Here is a 17,523-nt window from a genome sequence, read left to right as displayed (position 1 = left end):
ATATCAGATGATGGGTAGTTGTGGATTCTTTTAGAAGGTTCTACAAACCCTTACACTCAAGCAAGAGTCGGGTCCAAGTATTTACAGTCACATTTCTTAGAAAAAAAAGTGAGTGCTTGAGAAATTTTATATTGGCTCATTGCCATATCAAGAGGGACAAGAGGTCTTGAGCAAAGGCACATGCCAAGCAGTTTGATAGAGTTCTTCTACAAAGTAGCCAAGGAAGTGCATAGGCAAGGATAGCCAAGAAGGTACTAGGGCAAGGATACCCAAGGAAAAGGCAAGTTATATAGAGAGAGAATTTGGGAGATGTTATTAATTTGTGGTCCATGCATATAGAGTAAAGGTCATAGAGAAACTTCATTTGACTCTTCATCTAGACCACAATAGAGAATCTATCAAAGACATGTAAAAGGATGTGAGTTCCCAATAGTAAATAGGTCATTTTGATTCTCATGATGATTCCATTTCTCTATTGTGGTCATGCAGACCAATCTTATTATAAGAGGATTTCAATTAGCTACATGGATTGCACTATACAACACAAGGACAAAGGTGCCAAGATTAACCATGGATTGTGGAAATCATTTAGGAATCTGATCTATGCTTGGGGGTGGTTATAAGAAGGGAAAGTTGCAAACATGGGACAAGAATGCTGAGGGGTAATTGGAGGATACTCTAGTGGAGCCTCGAGGGAAAGGTCTTACGGATTTTCTAGAAGAGCATGGATTGTTTGAGAAGGGAAATTCCTTTTTCCAATATAGGAAAAGGTTGAATGGAGATTTATACACACTTAGCTCTATTTTAAAATCATCTCTCTCTTGTGCACATTGAGAGAATAAAGTCTGCAATTTGACCTTTGATGTGAGACAAGCATGTCTCACACATCACTTGCCTCCATCATGTGATTCCTTTCTCCTAGGGGATTCAACAACAAGGAGAGACATGGAAGATGATTCTTGAGTGTTGAGGTCAACTAGAAGGTTTCCAACTAGCCTGAGTCATACACCATGTCATCATAAAATGAGACTGGCATAGTGGGTACATTATATGGACCACTAAGAAAGTTGTAATTGGAAGGACGTGGATGCATGTGTCTTGGGGGGTGCACTATGTAATCATGTTAATGTATAACGTGAGTTCAAAAGGAGGGGTTTTAAAATACAAAAAAATTTAGGCAATTTAACAACGATACATTAAAATAAGGGGTTTTTATTCAATTTTGGAAATAAATCCTGAAATAAGGGGTCATTTTATTCATTCAGACATGTTAAAAGAGGGGTTTTTCTTAATACCCCGTGAATGCATGTTATATAGGGGTATTGAACAGTGAACCCCCCCGAGGGTATGGATCCAAATGGAACAACCATTGATCCTTGTGATGATGGTTACGTAAAATTGGTGACCCAAAAAAGTTGAATGGAAAGAAGAGGGATCCAAAACCCGCAACATGGAGAAATTCAATTTCTTGAGAAATATGCCATTCTCAAACCAATTTCAGATGCATGGAGCAAGCAAAGAGATAATTACACTCTAAAATAATTTTATCTCTCAACTGTAGCCCACAACTGTAGCCCATATACCATCTTTAATTCTCAATCATGCCATGAATTTAAATCATCTTCACATCATTTAGTTGCTTTACATGCATCTCACAAGGCAAAACTTCTTGTCACAACATTTATTCTCTATCTCTGTGCATTTACACCTATGCAATGACCCCAAAAAAGCAGCCACAAAATTTAGACAGTACTCTCTCTCTCTCTCTCTCTCTCTCTCTCTCTCTCTCTCTCTCTCTCTCTCTCTCTCTCTCACTCACTCACACACACACACACACACACACACACACACACACACACACAACATGAATGTTTCATTAGATGTCACATGAAGAAAAGTGTCACACACTAATGATTTGGCCCTTTATAGCCACAAAAAATGGCACTGTATTGTAATAAATTGGTCGTATATAATCGGCATCCAAGGAGATTGTTTTTCAATTATTGTGTCATATAGAGAGAGACATGATAGTCTATAATGGCTTTACCTTAGAAGGCACTACCCTCTTGCACCATGAGATGTTTGTGTGGGATGTGTATGAGCAAGAGGCAACAATAATTCCTCTTTTCAAAGCACGAAGCATGCCCATGAGAGAATTGCATCGTAGCAATTAGCACACTTGCAAGTTTATCTGCAGTTGCCAATTTGGCATGACCTATAACATGCTCACATGAAGGAGCAGAAATCTCTTTTGAATTCATGCCAAAATCTTTGTGAAAAAGCTAGGATTTGTTGCATTACATGTATTTACTATTGCGAGCTAATTCTACTAAAATAAACAAGTGTGTCTGTGTCCATATTCTAATGATTTTTTGTGCATACCCTTAATCTTTTTAATGCATAGTGAGACTCAACTCTAAGATCACACAAGTTTCTCCTTTTCATTTGTAGCTTTACTAACAATTTAGGGGCTTGTCTCCTTAAAGCCACTCCAAGCAAGTATTATTTATTTGAATTTATTTTAACCCAATAATACCACGTACAAAGTGGTCTATGCTTGGGAAATTGCTTCATCCCACTTTCTCCATTCACACAAGGTGTGACTAAGCTCAAACCAAATAGTTCCACAAGGTGGTAGAAATTGTTGGGATTGGCTTAACAAAATATGCACCACCAAGGGGCGTTTTTGAAAGGCATTTCACCCGTCTCTATACATAAGATAACAAGAGTGGGTTCGAGAGGTGCCACTTGACAAAATCTATACAGTTTACCTAGCTTTGAATTTTGGAGGTCAAATATGATTCCACCTCTTTAGAGAAAAAGAATATGCTATCAATTGGAGACAAGGACACCACTCTAAATGATTAGGACCACATCCAATTGATCCCCAAGTCTCTATTGCCCCTAGTCTTTACTATTTTCAACACTTTGCATACAAGAGTCTGTGCCATACATTTGCATGAGAGAGAGAGAGAGAGAGTAAGTTCACGTCTGGCATGTAGGGTGACACATAAGTCTCTTGCTTCAATCTAGACATGTGTGCTGGCATGTGTGGGGCTAGCAAAGAGGGTTGTCAAAGACAATCAGGGTAGATAGAGGTAGCGAGTGGAGTATAATAGTTGGCACTAGAGTCCACAGGTGAAGAAGCCTCCGTTGCAAATGGAGTGCAAGGTGTGTTAGGCTATTGTGGGAGTGAAGTGCCTACCATATCCATATTGCATGTAATTATCTCCACATCCTCTCTTTGCATCTCAACAACCCAATCCTTATCTATTTGGGGTGATAGCTTTTTGGATGAAAGTTTCCACGTCGGTGATGGCATTGCCTAAAGGAGGAGGTTTGTTAAAAAGGGCCATTTGTTTGACTGCCTCCAAGAGCTTCTCTCTCTAATAGATATGGATAATCATATCTTTGATGGCTTCTTAATCATTATACATCCATCTAAGGAAAGTAGTTTTTGACTTCTTTAGGGAGATAGTACCAAAACTTCAATGTAGATGATGCATTATGGACCACAAGGCGTGATTTAGCCATATAGTATTATTTTCTTCATAGAGATCACCATCACCAAAATGCTTGCACTTGCATTTAATGAATGGTCAATGGACATTCCAGTGTTGAGTGGTGTATCTCACTTCCCTTCCACATGCAAAGATGACTTCTTTCACCCCTAAAAGCCATCTAAGTGTCTTTGTGTTTCAAAGTTGCTCATACTAAAAGGACAAGCTATCACATAAGATTCCAAAACACTGGAAAATTTATCATCCAATATCTATAGAAGGTCAATGTTCATAGCTTCTTTCTCCTAATCATCTAGCAAGGCAAGTAGTAGGGTCTCCATTAGTGATGCCACCAAGAAAAATTTGCCAAATCCCCAAGGTTGATGGGGTTAGTCATAGCAAAATAGACTTCCAAGAGCCTTATTGGAATATAGGGAGTGGTATAAGTCCATATATAAATAGACTTCCAAGATCCTTGTTGGAATATAGGGAGTGGTATAAGTCCATATAAAAATAGACTTCCAAGAGATAGGGAGTGGTATAAGTCTCCATGGATAGTATAGGCCAAGACAAGAGAAGGGATTGCTGTAGAGAAGGTTTGAGATGTAGCCATAGCCTCTTCTTCAAGCTCATAAAAAATAAGAGTAGATCTTGTAGTGGTGGGAGGGGAGAGATATAATGTAGGGTCTCCCTGTAGAATATTCTTTGTCTTATGCTTAACAAGTGGTTCATTGAAAATCTTTCTCCCATGATTCCATGAATCTTTGCATGATATGAGGGGACTGTTCGAACCATTCCCATTGCTCCTTGGTGTCAGTATTGAGGACAATGCTCCTACTGGTAGCTAGCTCTATAAGGTGGGTGATAGCAAGCTCAATGTCTTTTGTAGAAAGAGAGCTTGAACCACATAGTGAAGTCAAGTTGGTGGAGGATAAGATCCTCACCTCTACCATCCTAATTTGAAGGTACTAGGTCCAACTTGATTATAGTAGCTCGTTCAAAGATCAAGAAAATAAAAAATCAAAGGAAGGGAGCCAAGCCATGTTAATTTCTCTAAAGAATCAAAGAATACATCCTTTACTTTATCAGAGTAGAATAAGGAAAACCATTCTCAATGGTGTGACATCATAGCTGATCAAAATAGTTAACATCATGTCAAAATAGTGACTAGGGAGTAGTGATAGGTGGGGTTAGTATATACATATGCTCTAACTTTATGCGAGTGTTTTTTGGCATTTGCTTGTGGGATATGACTTTCAATGATGATGCTAGGTGCCTATTATGTGTGATATGAATGAACAAACATGTACAAGCAAGGTGAGGTGCGACATATGCAAATATTTGAGCTAGGCATGTTAAATATTCCTAATATTTAATTTTTCAAAATTCAACTTCTAGCTCCTTTATTTCCACACATGGTCTCTAGTAGCCTATTGAAGTTTTTTAATCACCCTGGTTTCTTCCCATGATGCCTAAGATGAATTCTTGGTATCTGAGTCCTTTGAATTTTTCTAGAAGTGGTTTGATACCCATACATCACTTTTTTCAGTGAGTGAGTTAATCAAATCAAGGTTAGTCCCCCTATCAAGCTTGGTAGTCACTTAGTCATTATTTTTCTCATTGTTGCAAAATAATTCTTTGTATATTTGAAGGAAAAAAGAGGGTAGATGTCATTGTTTGTAGCTCTAATTTGTCCCAGCTTCCCAATTGTGCTCTACATGATGCCACCAACAAAGGTGCACATGATACTTAGGTTTAGAAAATGGACTTGAATTTGAATATGTATATGCATAACCATGATGGGCTCTGGCATGCAACTTAAGTTGATGCATTTCAAAAAGTAGAAGCTGGTTTGGCAAGCTAATTGGGTCTCCATATCTATCACTTGTGCTTTTTTATTGCTCCTTGATAAGATCTGGAGAAAAAGAAACAGATGTACATTGATGTGTAGTCTCTTCTGTTGAAAGCTGAATAATTGATGGATTTTGTTTCATCTATCATACCATCTTTGCATGTGGGTTTAATTGTTGAGAGGGTTGTATTGGCTCTCTAGTGATACACATGTCCGATGTTTAGGTATCAAATTGACTTTGGTTTGTTATGAAGAAAATTTTTGGGTACCTACACTTGCATGGTTCCTTGCATGCATCCTTTGAATGATTAAGTTGGTTGTTGAAGTTGCATTGATTGTTCTTCAAACTGTTGTTTATAAGGAAAATCGCTAGGACATAGTTGAAGTGTATGTTGCCCTTGTGGTGTAGTTATCACCAATGAATTGTTTTGCCAGTATGGAACTATGTTATAAGTTCAAATCCAATGTGTTAAAATGATTACCTTTTTTTCTAACTAGTTATTTGGTAGGATGTAAAACAAATGTATGCATGGGATACCTTGAATAGAAACACCAATGCATAATTTTACAATTGTATAGAAAAGAGATTGGATGGTTGTTTAAAGAGTAATTCTATATGGATCCATTTCTTCAGTGGTCAGTAAAAAATAGAGCGTATAGCTCATGGCACCTTTATCCTCCACTAGTGCCTACTCTTGATAACCTACAAAAGAGCCAATCAAGATTTTGACATCAATACCTTCTTGTGTAGAATCTTTTATTGACAAGATAGGTTCAATGGCTTGAATTGATATGGCTTTTGGACACATAAGCTTCTTGCACTTCAGTATTCGGAGTTGAGCCTCCTCTTGAGGTTGTTCAATCACTTGTTGCTTTTTTAGTTTCCATTCCTTGGTTGCATATTATATGCTTATCATTTCTTTTGTTAGTGTTCAATGATAGGTCCTTAATCTACCTCCATTAATCCAGTTGTTTGGCAATAATATGCCCATCTAATGTGGCAAGTTTTATTGTGCCACTGGGAGACAAGTCTTCAATGAAAAACGATCCATTTCCCTTTTTCAAACTTTGCAATATTTTTTTTCAATGAGTACACTAAATCAAGGTCCCCTTTTTAAAACACTTTAGTGAGGACTTTGGAATCAAACAACTATTTCTTTTTAGTGTAAAGATATGTGCGATGGTTAGTAGTCTATGTTCATCAAGCTTTTCAAGTTCTTCTAGCACATTCAAGCCTTTTGCTACCCATAGTGCTGGAATTATAAACTCTATAAGCAATATTGCATCTAGTTCAATGACTAAGTCGAACGGTGTTGGTTTTAAAGCAATTTTGAAAGTGATACGGTATGTTAATAATGCAGTTGAGCTGTATTTCTTAATTTGTTTATCCATCGCTAACAATATTTGTGAGAATTGAGCTCATATTTTTGTTAGTATATTCTACTTGTTCATTAATTTGGGGGTGATAGGGAGCTAATTTGTTGTGAATCAACATGGGTTCATACGAAAAACATTCAACTACCTTGTCTAGAAAACTATCACTCACAATTTCAATTGGTAAGCCATAGTGTGTAAACATGTTTTTACCCAAGAATTGTATTGTGGTTCATGTATCATTTTTCCTTGCTTCTTTGGCTTCTGCCAACTTCATCAAATAGCCAATAGCAGTAATGATATACTGGACTTGGGTTTTATAGGCCGGTTTGTCAATTTGGGCCTATAAAATCTATTCCCTGTTTCACAAAATCTTGAGAACCCATCATTGCTCATAGTGGCATGTAATCTCATCCATGAGTCATTCTAGATTTTTGAAAAGCATCACATCCTTTCACATATTCTTCAGAGTCTAAATTTAGTGTAGGCTACCAAATGCTTGCAGCGGCTATAGTTGATCGTGCAGTTGTTGCTACCAAAAAGTGTCCTCCTGATATTTATAGGTGTGCTTGCTCTAGTATATGAATGTAATCAGATTTATTTTTACAAAGGTGAAGATATTGCCTTATATCATGCTCAATCCTCCTCTCTTCATGTTTGTGTATTATATTCAACCGTATCAAATTTTCTACTAGTAGAAAACATCAAAAAATCCATGGTGCCCTCACGTGGTTGAGCTAGTACACATCTGATAGAAAAAGGTGATGCATCTGCATGAACATGGAATATTTTTTTCAAATTAGTGCCTTCAAAATGGGTGCAAAGACTAAATCATCTTTCAATTTGAAAAGACATTTTTCACTCGTATGTCTTATTGAAACTGGTGATCATGCCATAAAGAGGTTTAGCATCAGCAGCATAGATGTATATAAACCATTGATAATATCCACAATGTCCCATAAATTCTAGAGTTTCTCTTATTGTCTTTGGTTGTGCCAAATTTTTAATGGCCTTGAAATTTGTTCCAATCCCATTTTTGCACAATATGTCTCACTAATTTTCCTTGTCGTACCATGAAAATACACTTTTTAGGATTTTAAAAAATCCTATACAAGGAATATATTTGGAATATTTTCCTAAGATGATCAAAATAATTATCTTATAGGGAAGAATGAACAGATAGGTATCCATATGCACTTCCAAGAATATTCATAAATATTTGTTTAGTGATTAGTCAATCTTTCACAAGTGGATGGAGCATTTGTCAATCCAAATGACATGACTCGGTAGGCAAGAATTCTCCATTTTGTGTCAAAGACTTATGTTTACCTCTTGGATGTATAGCCAATTGGTTATATCTTAAGAATCTATCCAAGAAACTATATGCATCCTTTTTTGCTACCCTCTCCAATGCATGCTTCAATATAGGTAAGGGATAGTTGTCTCTTATCATAGAAGGGAAATGAATGGGGTCTAGGAGGGCCTCTTTATTTGGCAGTTTAAGAAAGTCAAACATTTTGTATTAAGAAAGTAATCAAAGGATAGCTTTTGAATTCAAACAAGAAAAACGGCTAGTTTATTTGGATTCAAAGTTTCCCCCCAAAATGGAGTTTAAAATCTAGCGGGTAAAACCATATCATGCAGCATATCTATGGAAAGAGCTCGACGTGAAGATTATGAATCTATGATTTCCACTCAAATCGGAGACCATATGTGGGAGTTATGGAAGGCCAAAAATCATAAAATTTTCCACCACCTTTTTGGGGGGAAAAGTGCATCCTTTGATCACTCTTACACATCTCTTACACACCCACCATTCTTGCACACATGGCATATACCTATTTGTCAAAATGTTAATCACTTCCATAAGCTCATGGCAAATAAAGAGGCCCTCCTATACCCCATCCTCTTCCTAATGTGGTGGTTGCATTCAATTTTTTTCAAATTGACACACACTTCAATTTTCCATCTTTCTTGGGCACTACCACAATAGATGACACCCAATCAGTGTGCTCAATTTTTTGTATGAACAATTTTGCACATGAACTCTACCTTTCTAAGTTTGTGTATATCCTCCTTAATTTTTCTTGCAGAGATTCTATTATATGTATATGGTCTTTGTCTTGTGGGTTTGTCATCCTCTCTCATTGGAATAGTGTGCATGAAGATTTGATAATTGACCTCTTTAAAGTCCTTGTATGACCCAACAACTCCCCAAAAAACAAATCCATGTATTCCATCAAAATTTTGATGAGGATATTGTCTTCCTTTTGAGTCACGTTTATGGCTATGAAAGCTGGTTTTGGTTCTTCTCTTGGGGAGATAAATCAATTTTCTTTGCATTTTAGGTCCATCATAAGATTTTCTTGGCTCCTTCAACTCCTCAATTGGTTTTTGTGTCACAATTCTCCTATCTAGGAGAGTATACTTCTTGTAATGGGTTGGGACAATGATAGCATTGTTGCCCTTGTCACTTTTATATTCCATGTCTATTTTCCAAACTTCGTGGAGGATTCTTTTATTCTCTTGATACTTCACTTTTCTCTAAACTTTGGACACTTTAGTTTTTGTTTTTCCCTCCTCCCATTTTTGTTTGAATTTTGATTCACTTGTCTTCTCTTCCCTGGTCTGTTTTTGGTCCACTATTTGTATCAAATAATATTCAACTATCTTGTTCTTAATGTAACCTTGGACTTCCACTAACATCAAGTATTGATCCTTTTTGCTAAAATTGGCTAGTTTGTTTTCTCACTTGTTTCAGTTCTTTTTCTTTTGATGTCTCTTTTGTTGACTCTTTCACTAGTTTGGATAGTCAAAAAATTATCCTCCCCAGTTCTACTTAGCATTTATGTCAATGATCTTTCCTTTTTCAAATAAAAAATGCTCATGATGATTGCATTATCCTCTAGTTCATTGGTGGCATCCTAAGATGCCTCACTATCCTTTGGGTGGGTTAGATATACAATGGAGAGTTTATCTTGTATCCTCAATACAAATATCTCCTTTGTTGTTTCACAATTGATATTTATATAATTTTCCTCCTCTGCTACTTTCATTCCATTTGTTTTTATGAGGGAAATTTGTTTGAATGGTTATGATTCATTTTCCTCGTCATCATAGAATTTATCATGTCTAGATTCATTGGCACATGCCTCCATCGTAACTAATATATCCAAATGGCTTAGATAGGTATATATGCATGATTAGCCACATCTCTTTTTATAGCACAATCTTCCTTTTGTGGCCTATTGTGTTCTAAAGTAGCATGTACATCTACATAGGGATATTGTCCTTAAGCCATGATGGTAGCTCAGTATTAGATATAGAAAATATGAGGTTGGAGATGTGAAAAAAGTTGACTAAGATTGCTCAAGCGCTTAAGGAACCTCCACCAGACATGCCATCTCATGCTAGGATAACACCTCAACCACCTATTGACTCTAAAGAAACTAACAAGACAACGAGCAAGAGTATATATGATGCGGATGAACAAGAACCGATGAAGGAAGCTGAGGTTTTAGCTAACGACAAGGTTCACAAAAAGAGTTCAAATGAGCAAGATTAGAAAGAGGATACAACAAAGATCCTACATCCTCAAGGGATCATGAATGCGACTACTTGTGGAGAAGGAGTTGTTGAACATGTGGTAGACAACACAATAGATAAATATGTTTACCGTATACTCCTACTCTGACATAAGTCAAAAATGCATGGCTTGAAGAACTTTGGGACATAGTTAGGAAGGGTAGAGATGGCAGTCAGCAACTAGAATCAGCATGAATTGTGAAAGGCAACCTCAACAAAGGCATGATGGAATTTGAGATGCAATCCATGTATGGTGACCAAGGGACGGAGAAAACAGTAGATAGTAAAGAGGAAACACTTAAAGAGTTACCCTCCTATGTAGGACTATATGAGGAAAGATTGATGTTATGGTTTCTCCATCTCAGGAAAGAACTCATAAGCTAGTTATAGATTCTCAAGGATTTCACTAATTTATGTCAACATCAATGACATGCACAACAACAATATTTGAGCTATGGTTAGACCTCATATGTGGAGAGATGTCAGAAGATGTCTTGAGAAAATGGGAACAAAATATCCTTTTGAGACAATAGGTCAAGACATGGAGAATTGGAGCCAACCCAAAAAGGATGCGAAGCTAGTTCCTATAAACAAAGTTGGTGATTACTGCGAAGGTCAAGAGGGGAACACCACATTGCCCATAGAGCATCAAGGAATAGAAACAATTTCTCTTATGGACAATGGTGTAGGAGTTGTTATTGCCACTAAAGTAACTTCGGAGAAATAGGGAAAACTTTTCCTTTGACAAACAGAGATGAAATTGTAGTTAGTTGATGGCTACATTGCAAAACCTATTGGAATTCTAGAGTAGGTGGGTGAGTATGAACATACATTTGCAGTAGTAGATTTTGGTAATGAGAATAACTATGATGTTATTCTAGGAAGACCATTCATGCACCAGCTAAAGATGGTTCAAGACTGGGGCTATGATTATATCTATGTGCACCACATAGAAACCACCACTCGCATCAATTTAAGTGACCACAGCTTTAGAGATGTACAAAGAACACCCATATAAGATTTTGATTTGATGAATATTTTAGAGTCTAAAGTCTTTCCTAGTTGAAGTATAAAGCTCACCTATGGATATGTGGAGATTTTGAATGCAACAGCCTTGTAAAAGAGGAGCGTAAAGGGCATAGGTCATTTGAAGATTCTGATTATATACATGAACCTTTCCTAGAGGAAAGAATGAAACCCCCTAGAGTGGACTCAACTTTTGGCCACCTTAGATGTGTGTGTCAATGAGATCACCTTGACAAAATTGTGCGATGAGGACGGTTTGGACATGATTCCATTATGCATGATAAGCAAGATTCAAGAACAAGATGATTATGAAAGGACATTAGGACAAACCACTCAAGTCAATCATCCCAAACAAATTTGGGTACCAAAGAAGAGACAAGCCAAGTTCACACCAAGACAACACCAAACACCCTCAAGGGCGACAAATATGGATACCAAAGGATACCCCACAAATTGTTGCAATATTTATTTGTGTGCCAAAAACCCAATTAAAAAGTTTTTTTGAGCAAGGACAAAGTCAACCATGATATTCACCCAAATCTACAAAGGAAAGACAAGAAACCAAGGGTGATCCACTACCAATCATCCATCTTCCAAAGGTCAAGAAAACACATGTAGTCAAATACAAATATGTATGGGTACCTAAGAAACTAGTTACCATGCAAAAATTGACACATAGGCTGTGGATATTGAAACAGAAAATTCATATTCATCCCATGGCAAGCACAATCCCCAAAAGTGCTTCAAAGACACCACAACACTTACCAGAGTTAGAACCCACTATAATGGTGTGGTTTCCTAAACTTCCCATACAAATTCAAGCCATGAAGTATTTTCAACCTTCATGAATTCAACATAATGTTGCCGACTTACAACACTTGCTACATGGTACGTGCTCATTAATGTAGGACCATGCAACCTTAAGCAATTAGCTTAAGTACGACCTATTCATAACATTAATTTTTCTAGGCATTGATTGAGTATGCATACATAGGGCCACATTACAAGGCCTTGCATAGCACAAACCTAACAACTCACTCTCCTTCAGGAGAACTCCAAATAGGAGGGGGGAGGCATTCTGGATGCAGACCTTATGATCAAAAGAAAGAGAAAAGGGCATTGTTTTAATGATTTTAGTGTTGTAATTTGCCTCTGATTTTTCCTTTTTGACAAATTTTTTTATTTTATGCCCTAAGAAGATGAGATATTCCAAGAGAAAGGGACAAATGTCAGATATGAGCCCTTAGGTGTGAGTACTTATGTACGTATTCTAGAAAAGTTTCACTTATTTTTGTTGTTTTTCTCTATTGTCCGTTGCATTTTCTAATTTTCTATTTTTTTAAAAAGGAAAAAGAAAAAGAAAAGCAATAAAAATTACAAGAAAAACAAGATACAAGCAGGAAGACTTTAAACTTATGAAGAGTCATAGGACAAAAGAAAAAATTCATGCGATAAAGCTTAACCCTAAGGAGAAGAAAATAGATTCACCTGAACCCGAATGGATAACAGAATTTGATGATGTATTTCCCAAAGAACTTTCATAGTTACCGCCCAAGCGTGATGTTGATCATGCAATAGAGCTTACTCCAGAAGCTCAACCAGTTGCCCGTAGATCATACAAAATGTTGGTACCTAAATCTGTGGGAACTCAAGGAGCAACTAACTCAACTTCTTGAACAAGGCTTCATTCGACCCAGCATTTCTCCATGGAGTACTCCTGTTCTCTTTAATCAGAAGAAGGATGGTACTCTACGTCTTTGTATTGATTATTGTGAATTGAACCGGGTAACAGTCAAGAATAATTATATATTTTTATAAAAAGCAGTACCATAAATACATCGGGGTAGTACAAAAAAGTCATATTATGTTGGGACATCACGGTGCGGCATAGTCTAGTCATGGTTTCATTAATTGGCCGGATACAGCTCAATTGGTCAGTTTTATTGTAAAAATTGAATGGTAAGTGGGAGAGTTGACCACCAAATTCCAAGCCTTGTTTTTAGAAAAGTCCCAAAAGCTATGCAACTATTCCATAGCTGAGAAGGTAGCACTAGTTTTTTCCTTGAGGCTCACTCCAGCCTTGCCTAGTGCCTATAAAATGATATGCAGTGGTCAGTTTTCAGTGCCATCTGTTGCGTTCTACTAATGCAAGGCAATACATACCTATTATACGGAGTGGTGCAGGCTCTTCATCACCATCTCAATAATCTCTTCTCTCTCATTTACGGGAAGAAGAAGAAGAAGGACACTCTCTCTCTACTTGTTTACTATCTCCTCTCTCGTTTCATGGTGTACGCGCTCTCAGAAAGCTCTCGTGGTGAATACCTCTATGTAGCTCTCATCACCGTTCTCTTGTGACAAAGAAAGAAGCCTTTTGACAGCCCCTAAGCATTCTAGAGCATGGTGAGAAGATCTAAACTCCATAGCCATCATCATCTGTCTCTCTCCATGTCGTTTTCTCTGAGTAGACACCCTCTTAGTGATTGTTTTTTCATATATGAGTGCACGTATGGATTTTTTGAGTACGTATGAAGTTGCACTGTGATTATTTTATCATGTTTAACATGCTAATTGATGCACACAATGTGTTTATGATCATGTGCGTGCATAAAAATCACTTTTTGTTTCACGTCATAGAAGCGGTAGGAACACTGTTTTGGTCATAACTCACAAACCGTTATGAATTAGCCCAAACCCTTTAAACCAACGATAAACACATCATTTAGAAAAATTTCTAGCTTAGGAGTCATGCAAAGATTACACACGAGTTAAGTGGTATGGTCAAAAAACAGCTTGTTGCCCTTTACACATTCAAAATTTTGGAACCCGGGCTCCTTGGAGAACCACTATATAGATTCACCGGATGGGCAAACCCACCAAGCCAATTTAAAATATGATTAAAATTTATGATAAATATATTTATGTTTCCGTTATCACCTTGGGTATGCGAGTTATTAATCCTTCCATAACCGGGTTTATCTACGCGTATAGGGGTGCTACCTAGGGGGAGTACCATATGACGTCGTGAGTTAACCGAGCCGTTTATGTATTGATTATGGTTTATTTAGGTGAGCTTATTTCAATCATTAGGTGTACATAAACTCATGTGAGGGTATATGGTTAGTCAACCCAAACCGCATAGGCAGATATGAATAAAGTGGCTTTTCTTTTGTGTTACCATTTCAATCATTAGGTGTACATAAACTCATGTGAGGGTATATGGTTAGTCAACCCAAACCGCATAGGCAGATATGAATAAAGTGGCTTTTCTTTTGTGTTACCATTTGTTGTGCAAGTGTCAAATGGCTAAAGTGATGTAATAGATTGCTAGTCTACATTATGCATCTGATATTGATGCATTGGTTTGAGGTCAAACATTTTCATTTTCATGTTATGTATGCTCCCAAAAATGGCAAAAAGTTTTTTTTCGCATATGTGTGAAGTTATGGTTTATGATCGACCTAAGGGTTGGAGCTGTTTTGCATCATGTTTATGGTGATGGAATGATATAAAATTTTGTATGGAACCTTATGGATAGATGTGTATTACTCATGTGCATGGTTATGATTGCTTTCCACCTTTCTAGGTCAAAACTAGCTCTATGTGCTAGAGAGGTGAAGTGCAGATATGATGCATCAACTTTGCATGATTAGATGTTGTAGAGATTGAATTTTTAAATCATGTTTTGTTGCTAGTCAAAATTATTTTATGCATGAAAATTTCATGTCTCAAGATCTATGTGTGTGCACTCCGATTGACTGCAGTGGATATGTCAAACTCCAACTATGATAGTTGGTTAAGTGTGAATATAATTGGTGGTTAAGGGTTGAGATCCCTCATGGATTATTGTTGTGATTTTTTTATGGAAGCTGGTGTGGCTCTTGGTTTTTTTTTCTAGATATGGTTATGCTGCCAAAATTTTTGCAGCCATGTTATGTTCTAAAGTGGTTATGCAGGATTGGTTGTGCCTCACCCTAGTTGGGTGGGGTGCTCACCCATGTGATGTGATTGGATTATGGTTTATGATTTTGGGATTAGATCATGAAGTGATTTGGATGGTTTATGGTTGACGTGTAAGGGTAGAGACCCTGTATAGTCTAACTGCTTGGAAAATATTATTTGTGCATATGGAAGGTGCTATTGTGATGGACTCACGTGTTATGTTCTCATGGAAGCATTTCTGTAAGACTAGTATCACCTACATCGCTTAGCCTTAGATAAAAGGTTCATTGACCTGGGGCTTTGCTGGATCAGGGGTGTTGCCTAGGTCTTCTTCCTTTTGTTAGGCTCATCTACACGATTAGTGCGTTGGGATTGAACGACTTACACGACTAACGCGTTGGGGATTTTGCCTTGTCTCTACCTAAACACCCAATGATGGGCATCAAAGAGGCATGGTTCCTAGATTGGTATGGTCGGTGTTGATACCCTACCACCTACTGGTATTTGGGACCTTTTATAGCTCGGGTTCATGGAGGGAGGCAAAGCAGCCTCAGCTTACATCTAGCTCAGGTAGGTTGAAGGTGTTTTGGCTCTCTCTTGGTGAAGTGAATTATCTCTCTTTGTAGTAGAGCGGAAGTGGATGGGTGGACCAGTCGATCCCTACACAGGGTCCAGTGCTCTGCTAGTTATTTTTTCATAAACTTTTTTTGATGTTATGGTATACCCAGATTTTTTCATTACATTAATACATGGTTTCCTGTTTCATTTAGATGAGGAATTTAAAGATCCTCTTTTGTCATTCTCTCATGTATTTGGGCACTCTATTTCACCCTCCACTATGATATCTCTCTCTCTCTCTCTCTCTCTTCCCACAATACGGTGTACACATATATCCACCCTCCACAATGTTATATTTTCCTTAAGTACACTTTCTTCATAACACCCATTCATGGGTAGCGCTCATTGCTAGGTGCCTCTAGATGCAGTCCGGATCATGGCCTATAAACTCCATGCTTGGTCGGACACTGAGAACTCCTCCCCTATGCAAACGCTTCTACAACTCTGATCTATATTGAAAATTGTATAAAGGTGTAAATTGTGTATTTTGTTCATAGACCCCTCGGGAGGGGTATCTCTCATTCTGACCTTGTAAGGAATGTGCATGCCAAGTTTGATGTCGATGGGAGTTGATTTGCTAATAGTTTTGCATGTGGATGTGTGATTGAATTAGAGAGGTAGAAGTCACATTTTTTGCAGTTTGAGAGTTCATAGACTATTTCTACAAAGTGTATTATGTTCAAACAAGAGATTGGCAACCTCTTGGCATTCCTCCATGATCTAGTTGAGTCACTTGATCCCTTAAATTTAAATTTTAGTATTGGGACCATCTCTTTGTGAGATCTGATAGAGCTTTAAAAAGGCCCCTCCGACATGCCCTTATAACCACTTTGAACAACATTAGTTCACTGTCATAAGAGTTGATTGTCAAGATGTTTACTATGTTTGTTTCCATTATCCCTTTGCTTGTTGGATTCCTTGGACAATACTTGGGATAACATTCTCCTTTTATGCCACATTACCTGTAGTGTCATGGAATTTTTATGATGTTCTAGATAGTCATTTTTCAAATGATCATCTGCTCCACATTTAAGACAATTTTTCATTCTTAGTTTAGGTATTGGTTTCATCATGGGTGGCCTAGCCCCTTTTTTTACAATGAAGTGCATAGGTGCAACTTCCAGAGGTGTTTGATAAACTGTCTTAATTATGGTAGTTTATAATTGATTATACCAATCTTCCTCTGCAACCACGATAGAAGTACTCATTATACGAATAACTCATATCATAGCCTATTCTTCCACTTATTCTTCAAGGTGAAAATAATTAACTAATATTTCATTGTTTCCTAGTAGTGGTGGTTGTTGACGTAGCACAAGTTATGGTCTCTCCATAGCCACATGTGGCTTTTGTATTTATTCCGTGTTAGATAGATTCCAACCAAAAGGCAAACATGGGGTTAGAGCTCAAAAGCCAAAGCAGATAGTGAGGAAATAGAATTAGATATTGAGCTCAACGGAGAAATCAAGCCAAATAATAGAGACACTCACTTAGAATTCCAATCAACAACCAAAGAGGGGGAAGAAGAGGATGACATTATTTTCCCTCCAATCTAGAACAAGCATAGAACCACCAAGCAGATACCAATAACACATTCTCAAACATCCATGGAAGAATATCAGAGGC

The sequence above is a fragment of the Adiantum capillus-veneris genome, chromosome 11 (assembly GCF_014529385.1).
Source record: "Adiantum capillus-veneris isolate H3 chromosome 11, ASM1452938v2, whole genome shotgun sequence".
In the NCBI taxonomy this organism is placed as follows: domain Eukaryota; kingdom Viridiplantae; phylum Streptophyta; class Polypodiopsida; order Polypodiales; family Pteridaceae; genus Adiantum; species Adiantum capillus-veneris.
This window is presented reverse-complemented; position numbering follows the sequence as displayed.